The sequence below is a fragment of the Saccopteryx bilineata genome, chromosome 2 (assembly GCF_036850765.1).
Source record: "Saccopteryx bilineata isolate mSacBil1 chromosome 2, mSacBil1_pri_phased_curated, whole genome shotgun sequence".
NCBI classification, from domain to species: Eukaryota; Metazoa; Chordata; class Mammalia; order Chiroptera; family Emballonuridae; genus Saccopteryx; species Saccopteryx bilineata.
The window spans coordinates 303,434,522-303,450,867 of record NC_089491.1 but is presented as its reverse complement, the minus strand read 5'-3'; the positions used below and the strand labels follow the sequence as shown (position 1 = coordinate 303,450,867).

General features: G+C 43.6%; 1 long non-coding RNA gene across 2 annotated transcripts in view; it reads left to right on the top strand.

Moving 5' to 3' along the window:
• Positions 1 to 3,292, top strand: part of LOC136323323 (uncharacterized) — a 33,842-nt gene extending 30,550 nt beyond the window's left edge. For both annotated transcript variants that reach the window (XR_010728961.1, XR_010728962.1), the window contains exon 3: positions 3,165 to 3,292. This is a non-coding gene — a long non-coding RNA (uncharacterized lncRNA). The remainder of the gene's footprint in view (positions 1 to 3,164) is intronic.
• Positions 3,293 to 16,346: the final 13,054 nt, after the last annotated feature.

Below are 16,346 nucleotides of genomic sequence, written 5' to 3'. Positions count from 1 at the left end.
ATTTGGTAAATAGACACACAAGAGTCAAAATCAGCAAGCAAAAAACTAACCAATGCAAGGAAAGCCAGTTGTACTATAAAACAATTCGTATTGATCTCTTTTCTTTCCAAAACATGTTTTCTTTTTTAATTTTTATTTTTTTTTGTATTTTTCTGAAGTGAGATGCGGGGAGGCAGAGAGACAGACTCACACATGCACCCAACTGGGAGCCACCTGGCTTGCCCACCAGGGGGCGATGCTTTGCCCTTCTGGGGCGTTGCTCCGTTGCAATTGGAACCATTGTAGCGCCCGAGGCGGAGGCCATTGAGCCAACCTCAGCGCCCAGGCCAACTTTGCTCCAATGGAGCCTTGGCTGCAGGAGGGGAAGAGAGAGATAGAGAGAAAGGAGAAGGGGAAGGGTGGAGCAGCAGATGGGTGCTTCTCCTGTGTGCCCTGGCCGGGAACTGAACCTGGGACTTCTACATGCCGAGCCGATGTTCTACCACTGAGCCAGCTGGCTAGAGCTTAATTTTATTTAGAAAATTAAATTTAACAGGGTGATATTGATCAATAAGAGTTCATAGGTTTCAGGTAAACATTTCTATAGCATTTGAATGGTTGATTATGTTGTATACCCATCACCCAAAGTCAAGTCATTTTCTGTCACCTTATAATTGTCCTTCTTTATACCCTTCCTCCATACCCCTCCTCCACACCTCCTCCCCCACATCTCCCTCCTCCTGGTAACCACTTCACTTTTATTTTAAAAAATGTGTTCTAGTGAGTAATTAAGAGCAATGGACAGAGATGTTTTGTGCATCCACGTGGCTGGTAGTCAAGGCTTACACTCCTCCTTAGACATCATTGCTGTTTTCTGCTTACACTGCCCACACATGTGAGCTCTTTCTATCCCTGTTGTATGTGGGAGGACGCATCCCCTCTTTCCCTTCCTCACCACAGCTCTGGTCAGAATACTGAATGCTGAAGAAAACGTTGTTTAAAAACACTTGGATTACTACAAGTCCTGCAAGTCCTTGACCATTTACTTAGAAACTCTCCAAATGATAACAGAAGAAAGTATATATTTGAATTTTTTTTTTATTTATTCATTTTAGAGAGGAGAGAGAGAGACAGAGAGAGAAGGGGGGAGGAGCTCGAAGCATCAACTCCCTTATGTGCCTTGAGCAGGCAAGCCCAGGGTTTCGAACCGGCGACCTCAGCATTTTCAGGTCAACGCTTTATCCACTGCACCACCACAGGTCAGGCGAAAGTATATATTTGTATAGCACAAATAATTATTTTATTGTAGTTCCCCCCCACGCCACCCCCCCCCCCATCTGCGATTTTACTTTCTGGGATTCAGTTACCTGTAGTCAACTATGGTCTGAAAATATTAAGTGGGAAATTTCAGAACTAGACAATTCATACATTTTATTTTGTGCACCATTCTGAGTAGTGCAATGAAATCTTGCACTGTCCTGCTCTGCCCCAGATGAGACATTAATCATCCCTTTGTCCAGCGTCACCATGCTGCCGACACTCCTGTCCCATCAGTCACTTAGAAGCGGCCATCTTGGTTATTAGATTGACTGTTGAGGTGTCAAAGTGCTTGTGTTCAAGGAACCCCCACAGAGCCTAATGCTGTCATGTCAGCATGCCTATGCCATTCACCTCACTTTATCTCCTCACATACGTATTATGTCATCTCACATTATAACAAAAAGTAGGGTAAATGCTTTACAATAGAGACCACATTCACAAAACTCTTATTATAGTAATTTGTTCTAATTGTTCTATTTTATTATCAGTTATTACTGTTAATCTCTTCCTGTGCTTAATTTATAAATTAAGATTTATCATAACTATATATATGGTTTGGTACTATACATGGTTTCAGGCATCCACTCGGGGTCTTGGAGTATATTCCCTTATGGATAAGAGAAGACTGCTATATAATGGCATTTAGAAGTTTTTACAACCTCAATCATCATGTGGCTGACAGCAAAGATTGCAATCCAGCAACATTAAACCCCTCCAAACGCAGAAAACTTTCCAAAGGTGTCAGGGGAGTGTAAGATGGTTCATGTTCATGTACATACTGCTGGCAAAGCACCAAGTAAAGAATCCCAGGGGATCATTTTCTAGAACATAGGAGTACATTGTCTAACACTGTAACTCAGCTTAGCATGTTGGCATGATTGCTGTGGAAAAACATGGTCAAGAGCTCTTAGTGTAATCTCTGTGAAGTGGCTTGAGTCTGGGAAGGAAAGGAATTCATTTCTTACTGATTGGGATTATCTGGTTATTATGCTATTTAGAATAGACATTACCCTTGATAATAAGTCATTGGCTCTTGCAGGATAGAAGAGGCTCCAAATCCGTGTTTCCCAACGTGGGGCCCACGCCCCACAGGGGGGCAATTCGATAGTTAAGGGGGGCAATTTGAAAATGGACTCTACACGACTTTAACTCTTTCGCCCCGGGCCATTTAAATGCAATGCTAGATATCGGTGCCAAATTTAACAAAAAATGCAATTCTTAAATAATCGCAGTAAATAATTATTAAGTATAATTTCGTTTGACGAGACCAAAATATCAACTGGGTGATTGGTGTCGTCAAGTAAACTTCGTCCTGGGTTCACCGCGGAGCATGCCGTCTGCCGCGGGGAACCCCGGACGTTTTAAAAACTCGCTAAACAATGCAGTTATTCTCACCTAATTGGCCCATCGCAGCTTCTGTAGTGTTTCACATCATTCAGTTGGTGTTAATTTGAAATAGTGTCAGTCAAGACTGTTGTAAAAGCTCGTTGATCTAATAAATATACATATATATATTGTATAGATATAATTGGTAAGTATTTGATTTTATTTTTATCAATATTAAACTCTTTATTAAGTACTTCTTGCATCGGGGCTAGAAAGCAATAATATTTTATAAATATTATTGGGGCTATAATAGTGCATGCACGACAATTTTAATTTTAGAAGCATAACTTTCCAGAAAATTTTGTCAAGTGGAAAAAATATAGATACCTTTTGATTTGCAGTGGTAGTGCAGTAAATGTGTTATATACATTTAAATAAATATGAATTTTTAGTATACGTTTACTCTATGTCACATTGAATATATTTTAACACATATTTTAATATTAGTTTTTAATTGATCTTATTTTTATTTCTTATAGCCCATAGTAAAATGAGTGGTGCAAGCAAGAAAAAAACTCGTCAATATTTGGAGGAATATTTAAAATTTGGGTTCATACCCGCTGTTCACGATGAGCGGATTCCTTTTTGTCTTTTATGCCAGCAATGCTTGACCAACGAATCAATGAAACGAGGTCGTCTTGAGGCACATTTGAGGGCGAAACATAGTGCTCATATTAATTCAGAGTTGAGTTACTTTAAAACTTTAAGGAAAAATTTTGAAAAAAGAACAACATTAAAGTTTCTATTTACTGCTCATACTTCAACTAATAATTGTGTTCTTGAGGCTAGTTATCAAATTTCTCCAGTTTCTCTAAAACTGGAGAAAATCACACTATAGGAGAGAATTTAATAAAACCGTCAATATCAGCATTTCTTAAAACAGTTCTTAAAAAAGATGACAAAGATGTAAAAGCTATGGCACTCAGTGACAATACTGTTAGCAGAAGAATAGACGAAATGAGTGAGGATATTGAAAAACAACTTAATGAAAAGCTGAAAACAAGAAAATTCTCCTTGCAAATGAATGAATCAACTTTGAGAGATAGTGAGGCAGTATTGATAACTTACATAAGATATATTGATAAAGGACATTTTGCTGAAGAAATGTTGTTCTGTAAAAGATTAGAAAGCACCACTACCTCCAAAGATATATATAATAAGCTAAAAAACTACTTAGATGTCAATGATATACCAATGAAAAATATAACATCTTGTGCTGCAGATGGTGCTCGTAATATGATGGGCAAGAAAAATGGCTGCTTAAAATTGATGAAAGATGCGAATCCAGAAATGATTCTTGTGCATTGTGTTATTCATAGGGAAAACTTGGTAGCTAAAAACATCTCGCTTGTTCTGAATGAAGTATTACATACAGTAATAAAGTGTGTTAATGCTATTAAAGCTAGTGCCAAATGTGAGCGTCTTTTCAAGCTATTTTGTGAAGAACAAAATGAAGACCATGTGAGACTTTTACTTCATACTGAAGTAAGATGGCTATCTAAAGGAAACTGTTTGAAAAGATTTATGGAACTGTTTGATACTCTTAGTGATTTTTTAAGTGACAAACCTGAAATGAAGTATCTGTTAACAATAGATGGTAAAGCATTTGTGAGTTATTTAGCCGATATCTTTGAAAAACTAAATATATTAAATAAGCAACTTCAAGGAACAAAGAAAACTCTTGTCGATGCAAAAGCAAAGATATTTGGTTTCATTACCAATATTGAGTTATGTCAGAAACATATTAACAACAAAAACTTTAAACAGTTTCATTGGCTCCAAAAATGTGAAGTAACTGATACCGCTTTACTTGTTATTGTCAATCATTTGAATATTCTATCGGCTGATTTACAAGAAAGATTTTCTGATTTAAAACAAATTGATTTCCCAACATGGATGATGCAGCCAATGTTAGTGGATTTGTCTGATATATCAAATATGCAGTATCAAGAAGAACTCGCAGAATTGCAAAATGATGAGTCAGTTAAAGCTTTATTTAATATCAAAGGAGCGATGGCATGGCTTTGTGAGGAAACAGAAATCAAATACCCAAATTCAACCAAATGTGCAAGAAAACTATTGCTACCGTTTCCATCTTCATTTTTAGCTGAATGTGGATTTAGTGCTGTAAATGATTTACTGGTTAAAAAAAAGAAATCGGCTGGATATAACACAACGTGGAGACTTGAGACTAAAGCTAACCAAATTGGAACCTAATATAAAATCTCTGTGCAGCAAGCATCAAGCGCAAGGATCACACTAAATTAAAATAATAAATTAATATAGAAAAATCTGTATTAAAATTATTTGAAATTTAAATTTCTGGTTTTTATTATATGTTTTGAAATTTTACTTACTGTGTTTTGTTAACAATTTCATAGTGATTTCTTCCTAGAACCTATCATTTATGTTTATTAAGTGAACAAATCAATTTTTTAATGTTAAAAATTATGTATGTTACATAGGGGGGGACATAAAAATTTTAGAAAGGTTAAGGTGGGGCATGGCACAAAAAAGGTTGGGAAACACTGCTCCAAATAATTTTCTAGCCACAAAGAGGGCAGTGAGTCTCCCTGAGTGATGGGAACATGTGGGGTACCTGGTGTTCCTCTGTTGCGGACAAGTTGGATGTTCATTAACAACACGGCTAAAGCCAGACTGGGTTAGTGGGAGCTTGTGCTCTTTGCAGGAGCCCTGAGTAGCCCCATCCCTGTACCCGGTAACTGCGGCTGCTTCCCTCATGTGCCCATTGTGCCAGCGCCATAGTGCCCGATGGAGTGGGCTGACGTCAGATGGCCACGTCATTCTGTCTGCTTGGTAATTTAATGTCTCTTCCATGGAGTATACTCTCTAGTGGGCATTAGCATATAATATGAAGAGTTTCACAGTTCCTGCCACTCACTCCCAAGTCTGTCCACTTTCCTCTAACCAATTTCTGTCTTTCTCCAACCAGGCCTTCGTGTATGTGCAAATCAGGCCATTTTCCTTTTACACAAAGTGGATGACCAGGTGTGCTGCCCCAGATCCTGCCTATTGAAAGGCTTTTTCTTTTGCCACTGTTTTTCAAGGTCACTCCTTGTAACACACCTACTGTTCACTTTTAGCATGAACCCACAAATTAAACCAGCTCATCTGTAAACAAAGCTGGGGTTTTGCCTTCCTCTGCTGTGTGGTTATAGGAGGCACCTGCGTGGCCCTTGTGAGCTTGTGGCCCAGTGAGGGGCACTGGGGCAACTGCGGTGGTGACGTGGGGGGCTGGCCATGTGCTCACGTGGCTTGCTTGTGTCCTCAGGTCCTTCTCATGCTCGTCTCAGCTCTACCACCTCCAGTTTATGACTGACTGCTGCTGGCCTACCTGGCCTTATGACTCAGTGGGTGTAACAGCTCTCAGCTCATGATGGACAGTTCTAGATGCTGACTCATCTGGTATCCTATGTTCTTCTCTGCCAGGGCTCAGTATCAGGCCCGGAGTTGTTTCTCAAAAGACGCATGATTCTCCCTTGCAGGTGACACGGCCCTGCAGAGGGACCACAGGGTGCTGTGTGACTAGGTTGGGATTCTTCCCCTGAAGCTTGCCATAGCACTACACAGCATCTTCCCCCAACACCCATGCCTGTGATACGAAGGGACAAGCTGGCTGCTATGTCTCAGCCTGGGCCTGCAGCAGGGCTCCGGGCCCTGCTCAGAGGTACACGCCTCCCCTGCCACCTGCTGTGTGGCCTAGAACAGTATTCCTAGGTGTGGACTATCTGCCAGGACCAAAGAGGCCTATCAGGTGTGTTATTTCCTTCACTGTGGTGGGAGATGTCATGTGTAATGGCTTGTCTTTGATTTGGGGTGAGATTTCCTGATGGACCCCTGACCACTGGGCCTCTAACAATAAATATGGCTGATAGAGCAGTCCCTTGAATCTGCTCAAGGTTTCTCTCCCATCCTCTGAAGCATAAGTGTCTTACTAAGGCCTCCAACGCGCTAGCCATGTCTTGCTCACAGGCCGGATTAGCATAACATCATATCTAATGGATCAATGTGGCATTCTTCAGGATGTCCAGATGGTCCAGATCCCTTTGGGCTAATGTGACAGAAGGCAGGGGAGGTAACACAGCCCTGGGACAAAACTGTAACTATATGTTGTTATTCACCCGTATAAATGCAAATAAATGGTCTCTCATCTTCTCTGAGGGGAATAGCAAAGAATGAATTCACCAAATCGAGGGCATACTCTGTGCTCCAGGCCGTGTCAATCTGCTGAGTGGTGGCCCTGTCCCCTGTCTGCAGGGGGGCGGGTACATCCCAAGACCCCCAGTGGATGCCCCAAACCAAGGACACTACCAAACCATACATATATACTAAGTTTTTCCCTACACATACACTGACAAAAAAATTTAATTTATAAATTAAGTATAGTAAGAGATTAACACCATAACAAGTAATAAACTCGGAGCAAGAATAACCATATACTGTAATAAGTGCTGCGTGAATGTGGTCATTCTCTCCCAAAATATCTTATCGTACTGTACGCACCTTTTTGCTTAAAGGAGGCACTTTACATCTTCCCTGTGGCAAATCTGAATTGCCAGCATCACCACTCTTGTCCTTGGAGGCCATTATAAAGTCAATAAAGGCTACCTGGACACAAGCCCTGTGATACTGTGATAGTCCCTCTGGCGACCCACCAGCTTCCAGGAGACTTATGAGCAGGGAACATGACGATGCCGGACAAAGGGATGATTCACTTCCTGGGCCGGAGGGCATGGGAAGGTCTGAGATCTCATCACACTCCTTAGAATGAAGCGTAGTTTAAAACGTATAAATTATTCCTTTCTAGAATTTTCCATTTAATATTTTTGGACCGAGTCTGACTTTGGGTGACTGAAACTGTGGAAAGTGAAACCGCAGATGGGAGGGCTGACTGTAGTGGATAAAGAGATACAGTGACTGGAATTACGGCTAATATTGGCTCGTTGGCACTCATCTGTTGTCACCCCCCAAGGTGCCCTAGGTTCTGCAGGAGCCAGCAATTGAACTGAACGGAGATATTATGGCAATCACCACTTTGCATCTTTCAGCTCCTCAAGGGTGGTACTAACATCAACAATTCCCCCACCATGTGATATTGTTTGTATTTATTATCTTGGCCGGGGTGAGGCAGTTTCAGTGGCTTCCTCCTGGCCTTCCCTTTCCATTATGATAGCTTTTAACCTACATGCCTGAAACCCAGTTATCCAACTAACAAGCATATTAGCCCCAATTACACATTCAGGAACCGGAGAAATGACCACTGGGTGTATCTGCAGACCCACTGGGCACATTATAAGCCAGACTTTGGTCAGGACTTTATTAGCTGGCCCCAGATGTCCCACTAGCCAGAAGAAAGGGCCATGATGATGATCTGGTTCTCTGAGTATCATATCAGCTTGGACCCTGTGTCTAACAGTCCTCGGTATACTTGGGAATTGCTTTTTTCCCCAGTGTACTGTTACCCAAATAAATGACCATGGCTTCCTCTCAGAGGACTTATAGAATCATTAGTGTGTAAGTTTCCTGTGTATGGCAGGGGGCTTTCTTCTGTGGATCTGGTGCAGTGAGTCTGGCTCAGGTCCATGCGGGCTCATCCGGCTTGAGCACGGGCTCACCAGTTTGAGTATGGGGTCACTGGCTTAAGTATGGGATCATAGACATGACCCCAAGGTTGCTGGCTTGAGCAAGGGGTCACTCGCTCTGCTGTAGCCCCCCAGTCAGAGCACCTATGAGAAAGCAATCAAGGAACTACTAAGGAGCCGCAACGAAGAACTGATGCTTCTCATCTCTCTCCCTTCCTGTCTGTCCCTCTCTCAAAAACAAAACAAACAAAAAAACCCAAAGTTGGCTCAGGTTCAGAAAACAGTCAAGGAATCATGACATTTTATTGGGGCTACTGCCTTTCAACTCCTTGTCATTCATTCTTTACTTCTAAATACCTTATTGGTTGGTTGTCTTTTTTGCCTCTAGAGACACCATGTTCTTTCAGTTATCGCCCTTTTGACTGCTACTCTAACCCTGATGTTAATCATAACTGTATCCACCTGGCTCCTTGGTTTTGGGACTGTCATCACCATTGGTGTCACTGAGCAAAGTCTCTACCCGCCTTATCTACCACCAGCCCTGGCTCACGGAGGAGACCCCCAGCTGACCTTTCTGGTGAGGCTGGTGTCCACCTCTCTAGCTCACTTTCTTTAGCTTCTGTGAATGGTGCGTTTCCTGGGTAATTTCTATGGAGCAGAGTCACCTGGTAGGTCGCCCAGCCTCCCGGTAGTATGTCCATCCTGGCACACTTGCTTCCCGAGCCTTTCCATTTCTACTCCACAGCCTGCTGGGGCCATACTGGTGTTTCAACTCACCTTTTTCCTATTTCTTGGAGCCATTTGAACAGCAAAGTCATCTTCTAGGGGGTTAAATCCTTGGAGAGTGCTCCCAAACCAATACACTCTCCCCTGTCCCGTCTTATGTGTCAGCCTGGTCCTGCAGGAGCTCCTCTGACCTGGGCTGGCACCTGCTGGCTACAACTCACAGCTCATTCAAGGTCTATTCTCTTTCCTCCATTATCAGGTCCAGAGCATCCCAGCTAAATTATGCTGGGACTTAGCCCTAGTTACCAGTCTAGTTATTAGGAGAGGAGATGGAGGGAGAAGTCTCTGTAATGTCTTCAAGCAAAGTGGAGGTGGGAGTTCCAGGAGAGAGGGGGGGGGCCTTTAAAAGGGAAAGGTGAGCCCATTCTGTATGTCAGAGATTTTTAGAAGAATCTGAAAGTTAAAAATTTGGGGATGGGTCATCTATCCAGATGACAAATTCTAAGCTCTAAAGTCCCATTTACCCTCAAAATGTCTCCATTCTCTCTGGACTTAAGCCTTTATATGTGTGTGAAATAGGGATGATTCAGCTTTTTTTTTTTTTTTTTTTTTTTTTTTTACAGATTGGTAATGACTTGCCCAAGTTGCCTGAAACCTCACAGGAGCTGAAAACAAGGGGTTCCTAAGGACTGTTTTCCCACCAAATATTGAAACAAACAGATGTATTCAGTCTCCAGATTTGCTACAACATGATAGCCTCCATAATGGTGAGGAAATTCATTTCCACTTAAGTTCTAAATACAGCCTGTGTTCACACTATCACCTTTTAAGCTCTACAATGACAAAATTACTTAATTTGGGGAGGCAAATTATCTGCAGAGAGCATTGCCCTTAATCTTTCATTCCTCACCCCGCTCCCTTTCACGGTTTCTACATGGAGATGCCTAAGAAAATAAGGAGGCTTCACTGGGCATTTCAAAGCTGATTTATAGACTCCCCAGTGTTCCTGAGGTTATTTCCTCCTTAACTGCTCAATTTATGAAGCTGAGGTTAGCCCCAAGGAGAGAAGGGGAAGGAATCCCGCAGCCACACCTACTTAGCATAAAAAACATAGGCACTTCTCTCTCTAAAACAGAGACCTGGTTGGATCCCTCTTCCCCCCTAATAACTCGGTATTGAGCGCCCAGTGATCCCAGCACAATGCTGGGTGCACCAGGGAGAGGACAGCAAGGTAAAAGTACTACCTAATTGTGGAAGAAAACATGAAAACTCAAATATCAAATCAACACAAACTTACACATTCCAAAAAATAAGACCTCAAAAGAGTGAGAATATTTGAACGGGCCAAAGAAGTTAGGAAAAGATTCTCATGAAATCATAAATTCTCATAAAACCACAAAGTTTATGGGACCTTAGACGTGACCTAATTCAATATTTACTTAATGCAAGATGTCTTCCAAGACTTCTTTAAAAAGGTGTATTTCACCTCATTTGTGACAGTGAATTTACACAAAACCATTTTCATTTTCAAATATTTCTAATTTTAATTGCAGTACATCCAACGACTTCAAATTCTTACCTATTGGTAATGCTTACTATGCCTCCTAGAAAGAGAAATATTCAATGCACTCTCGCTTCCCTCAGTGGCCTTTGCCAGTGGTTGGCAAACTGTGGCTCATGAGCCACCTGCGGCTCTTTGGCCCCTTGAGTGTGGCTCTTCCACAAAATACCACATGCAGGCGCAAAGGCCAGCTTAGGAGTTTCCTAATTAAGTTAATAACAATGTACCTACCTATATAGCAGGAGTCGGGAACTTCTAGATTAGGAGCCAGATGTGGCTCTTTTGATGGCTGCATCTGGCTCGCGAACAAATCTTTAATAAAAAAAATAATACGTTAAAAATATAAAACATTCTCATGTATTACAATCCATTCACTTCCTACCGCTCATGTTCATGGTTGCGGGTGGCTGGAGCCAATCACAGCTGTCCTCAGGGACAACACCAAATTTTTATTGGATAATGCTTAAATGTACACGGGTCGTTGTATGGTGCTTACGGAATTACATTTTAAAATAAGTGGCATTCATGGCTCTCTCAGCCGAAAAGCTTCCCGACCCCTGCTATATAGTTTAAGTTTAAAAAATTTGGCTCTTCAAAGAAGTTTTAATCGTTGTACTGTTGACATTTGGCTCTGTTGACTAATGAGTTTGCCGACCACTGAACTAGTCCACTAGAGTCTTCTGTTTCTCACCTGAGCAGTCCTCATTACTTTGGACTAAAATCATAGACTGTTACTGATGCAAACACGTGTCCTTTATTAGATGCCTTATTTTCTGCCATTCCACAATTTCATTTAAGCATCGTAATACCTTCTAAGTCAGTGTTACTATCTCCACTATATACAGATGAGGATGTTGGAACCACAGGGAAGTCCCTTCCCCTACCCCACCCTCTAAGTTGCTCCCTTCTAGATTAATTTGTTTGCTGTATGTCTTAAAAGCAGTTGGGAACGGAACCTGTGGCTAGTGCTTTATTGAGCAAAGTAGTGGAGTGACAAAATGTATTGGAGAGCAAACATTTGGGAAAATCAAAACCAGTCAGGAAATTGTGACTATAATCAACGATAGTGAGGAAGTTGAGATGGCAGTAATGAGTAGGACCAGGTCAGGTTGATGTCCGGGGCGGGGGCGGGGGGGGGGTAGGTGTGTGGAAAGACGGTGTGAGAAGAAATAGAAGGATTAATTTAATGAATCCTTAGGCATTTACCAAGAACACATACACCAGACACTATGAGGGGTGCTGGAAATACATAGTGAACGAAACATGCATGCCCATCTTTCATGGAACTTATAGTCTGGTGGAGGGAGAGGTATATTAAACTGATCAGTATAGAAACAAGCATATAATTACAAATGTTTTTTATTAAGAAGGAAAAGAATAGATCTCTAAGGAAGTGGTCCAGGACAGGTCTGAATAGCAGACTATGCTAGCAACACTTAAGCGTGTTGTTCTGATGAACGAGCAGCCCATCTCCTTGTTCCAAGTGATACGCTCCGAGTTGAAGTTGGGCCACCTGCCTGGCCCCTGCCAGTTGCCCGCCGGGCTGAGGGAGAATCTGCAAGGCGTTTTGGATGGTGTCAGTTGTGAAGCGCCCTCTAGAGTTAAGAAAAGGAAGATAATAGCCTGAAAGAGGTGACAGTTGAAGAGGGAAGAATTTAAGGGGGGGATTTGTTTTGGAGAAAATGGGACTTCTCCTTTTCCTGGCTAAAAGAAGCCCCCAGGATCCTGTGCTGACAGGTTGGGGATAAGGTTAAAGTGAGTGCCTCCCAGTGCCCCAGAATGCATACCAGCCAATAAAATGGATAACGAGGTAGGAACTGTTTCACTGCTTCTGTGTTCTACATATTAACTCTTCACAAAAACCATATGAGAAGGTACTAGTAGAACTCATTTTACAGGTATGGAAACTGAGGCACAGAGGTTAACTGGTCTTCCCAAGGTCACTCAGCTTGTAAGTGACAGAGAAAAGAATCAGCAGTCAGTGGTACTAGCCGAGTGGCTATCTCTTGATCCCAGCACAGGGCCTGAAGACTTCACGTATGCCTGGCTGGGTTTCTCTTGGCAACATTTGGCCTGGGGACCAATGAAAAAAACCAAACGAAGGTGACAGGGTAGGCTACTTATCGCCAGGCTGATGCAACAGGCAAACTCGAAAATCTAAGTGGCTTTAATACAGAAGACTTTATTTTTCAAGGGACGCTCTACATGGGGTAGGGTTAGAGCTCTGTCCTGAGAAGAACCACCTCACAGGAACCAAGCTCGCTCTCTTTTGTGGCACTGCCCTCTTGACACGTGGCCTCCAAGTTTGCTGAGTCAGGAAGGAAGGGACAGAGGAGGCACCCTGGCTTTTAATTTCTTCATCCCGGAAGTATCACACCAAACATACTTGGCTTCTCCTAGTCAGGTGGCCCTGGCCTTGCTGCAGAGGAAGATGGGACTGTCAGGACACTTTGCTGCCCGAAAGAGGGGCTGACCCTAAGCCCAGCAGCAGGGGGAAGGAAAAGCCAGTGAGCTCATTCCTGCTCAAGGGGTGATGGTAGCCCTCAGACTGGGGAAGGGCACAGCTGGCCCTTGCCTGGGACCACCTGTTTGCAGCGTACACCCTCTGTCCTGCCCCAGGGTGGAAGGGCCTCCTTCTATGCCATGGTCCAACTGGCAGCAGGACAAAGGGGGACAGTTGGGGAGGGGGTCCCCTCATGAACCAGTGAGAAGATACTTCCAACCTAAGAATGGGGAGGAAGAATTACTGTTTTATCTTTTGGGTGTACGGGGAGGAAATGGCTAGAAATTGCTGCGGAGACTGAGCGCCTGGAAATCCGGCCTGGAACCCTAATCCTCGGGGGATGTGTTGTCCCCTCCCCCCCTTGTGGAGTGTGGCTCCTGTGATTTTGCCTCCTGTCGTTCACGCTTATTTCTCAGGTGTGGGTGCGATGTGTGACAGTCTTGCCCACTGAGTATGGTAAAGGGAATGAGAAGTCATGTCTGTGATTAAGAGGCAAAAGATAGTCATGCCACCCTGCGGGGGACTCTGTCCCATGCCGGCTTTGCTGAAGCCAGCTGTCCTGCGAGTTGCTCTGTGGGGAGGACCCTGTAGCGAGGAAATGCAGGTGCTTTAGGCCTACAGCAAGGAGCCAAGGCTGCCAGGCCAGCGACCCACGAGGACCTGCGTCCTACCCGTAGTCATATAAACTTGGCAGTGGAGCCTTCCCAACTGCACTCTTGGGTGAGACCCCAGCCTGGCCGACACCTTGGCCGCAGCCTGGTGGAGAACACAGCTAAGCCGTGCTGGGGTTCTGGATCCAAAGAAATCATGAGATAAAAAATGTGGGTGCTCTGAGCTGGTAAACATGTGGTAGTCTTGTTATGCATCGAGAGACACTAATACATCAGGACCTGTCACTGTTAGATGGAGGGCCTCAGTTTCCCGGGGCTGCTGTAAGGAAGAGCCACAAATCAGTGGCTGAAAACAATGGAAATTTAGGTTCTCATAGTGCTGGAGGCTGGAAGGCCAAGATCAAAGTGTCGGCAGGGCTGTGATTTCTCTGAAGCCTCTAGATTTGTCTTTGCCTCTTTCAGCTCTTGTACTCCCAGGAATTCCCTTACCTGTGGCATCCTCCAGTCCACACCTCTTCTCTTCTTATCCAACACCAGTGATATGGGCTTAAAGACCCACTCTACTCTGTATAGCCTTGTCTTAAATAATTGCATCTTTAGTGACCCGATTTTCAGTAAGGCCATTCTGAGATGCTGGGGGTTAGGACTTCAACTATGTGTTTTGGGATAAAATTCAACCCAGCAACAAGGAATGAAAAAGAAAAGAGCTGACAAAGTACCATCTGAAAAAAAACACACCTTTTTTTGTGGATCGGTTAGACATACCTAAGCAGTCGGTACCTTCAGTGCAAGGACTAGTGTAGGTGAGGATCTCAGAAGCGGCTGGTGGACAGGACCCTTCCATGGGTGTCACACAGAAAATGCTTGAACCAGGTCTAATTTTACATGCCGAGAGAGGCCCCACCTTGAGGACAGCTTCTCTCAGCTGCCAGGTCTGGTTGTGCCATCTGCCTCACCGCAGGAGATGGACAAGGTGACCCCCTTCCAGATCCTTGCGTTCTCAGGTACCCTCACTTAGTTAGATCTGATGCTTTATTTCCAGCCCTGTCCTGGATAGTGAAGCGGGGCCCCTTTCTCTGCTGCAAATACTGGAAGATCCCACAAGCTGCAGTCCTTTCTTCAACTGTGGGTAGATGCTGCCACCTTGTGGTAGAAAGACGCCATGGCTCAGCTAATCATACAATTTATTTCTCATTCTAGAACACTTGTCAAGTGAAAGGGGGTGCTTTAAATCATTCTGTTAGGACAGCAGGTGTAAATCAGGACTATCTCAGGCAAACAGGGACATGTGGACTATGAGGGAACAAGAGGATGCTCAAGGCTTCTCTAGAGACAAATCTGGCAGTTTTCCAAACTGTCTTTCTCCCCCACATCTACTCCTAGCTGAAGCTTCTGGTACAGCCCCCCTGGCCATCAGTGCCTCGTAGGAGGATGACAAGAATACTGCATGAATGACTTTTGAGTTCCTCTGACACAAAGTATAAAGAAATCCCAACTATGCCTATTAAATGGGGGAGAAAAGATCTTTCCACATAGTCCATGGACACAACATACCTCAAATACATTTAAAGTTTTGTTTTGGCTTAATGATACATTTTAAATCAATAAACAAACAAAAATCCCAGAAAGGGCCTCAAAAGAGAGAGAGAGTGTGTGTGTGTGTGTTTTCAAAATATATGTATTACTTAGAAACATAAAAGTAAACTTTTTGTTGAATAATTGCATTTTCTTCTGTATACTAAATTTGTTGATAGCAGTATGAGGTGACTTTGGCAAGATATTCAACCTGGTAATTAATAGTAACTTAACTTTTTATTCTCAGACTTTTAGGTAAAGCAGCTAATTCAAAGCTCAAACTCCTGGCAGCTTGAACAGGTCCATCCTGTGTCTTTGCAGGATGAGGTGTGGGTACAGTGACCTTGCTCAGACATCCCCTGATCCTTCATAGCCTCTACTGAGATATGGTCCTGCTTGCCCATGAAGGTGTTGCTGGTCTGAGTTGGCCCATGCTTACCATAGTGGCATCTGCAGCCAACATCTTGGTCCTTGCCATTGCTTCTGGTGACTAGAGGGCCACACTCTGAGCTTCCTTACTTGGAACCCAGGTCTATTCTGCATCTTCTTGGGCACCTGAAAGCTACAGAGTGTTTTCTCTCTGACACGCTGCGGTGTGGCCCCAGCAGCTGGCCTCACACCCACCTCGGTCATGGCCATCCGTTCTCTGGTATCAGGTTAGACGTGGCATCCCACCAATGAAGGGTTTCTCCGTGAGATACCCTGTCATCTCCCTGGATTCTACCCAGGTTGTGCAAGCCACCAGCCCCTGAAGTTCTCAGAGTCCCCAAATCTACCTGGCTGGTCATTTTATCCACTTACCCCTGTCCAGCCCTGCAGCGGCTTCTGTCAGCATCCCTCCTGGGTGAGGAAGGAAGTCAGAACATTTCCCCCTCTTCTCTCCTTGCACCCAGCTCCTATTCTCAACACCAGGGGGAATATTCCTCTCCTATGCGGTGGCAACTTCATCACCATCTTGTTCCACGTTCTCCTCTGATCCATGACCTGTTCTATCATCAGTTTCCTTAGCTCTGGCTAGCTAAACCTCCTTCAGCTCTTTCTTTGTTCTCTTCACTTTCTCAACATAGCCTGGAAAACCAAAT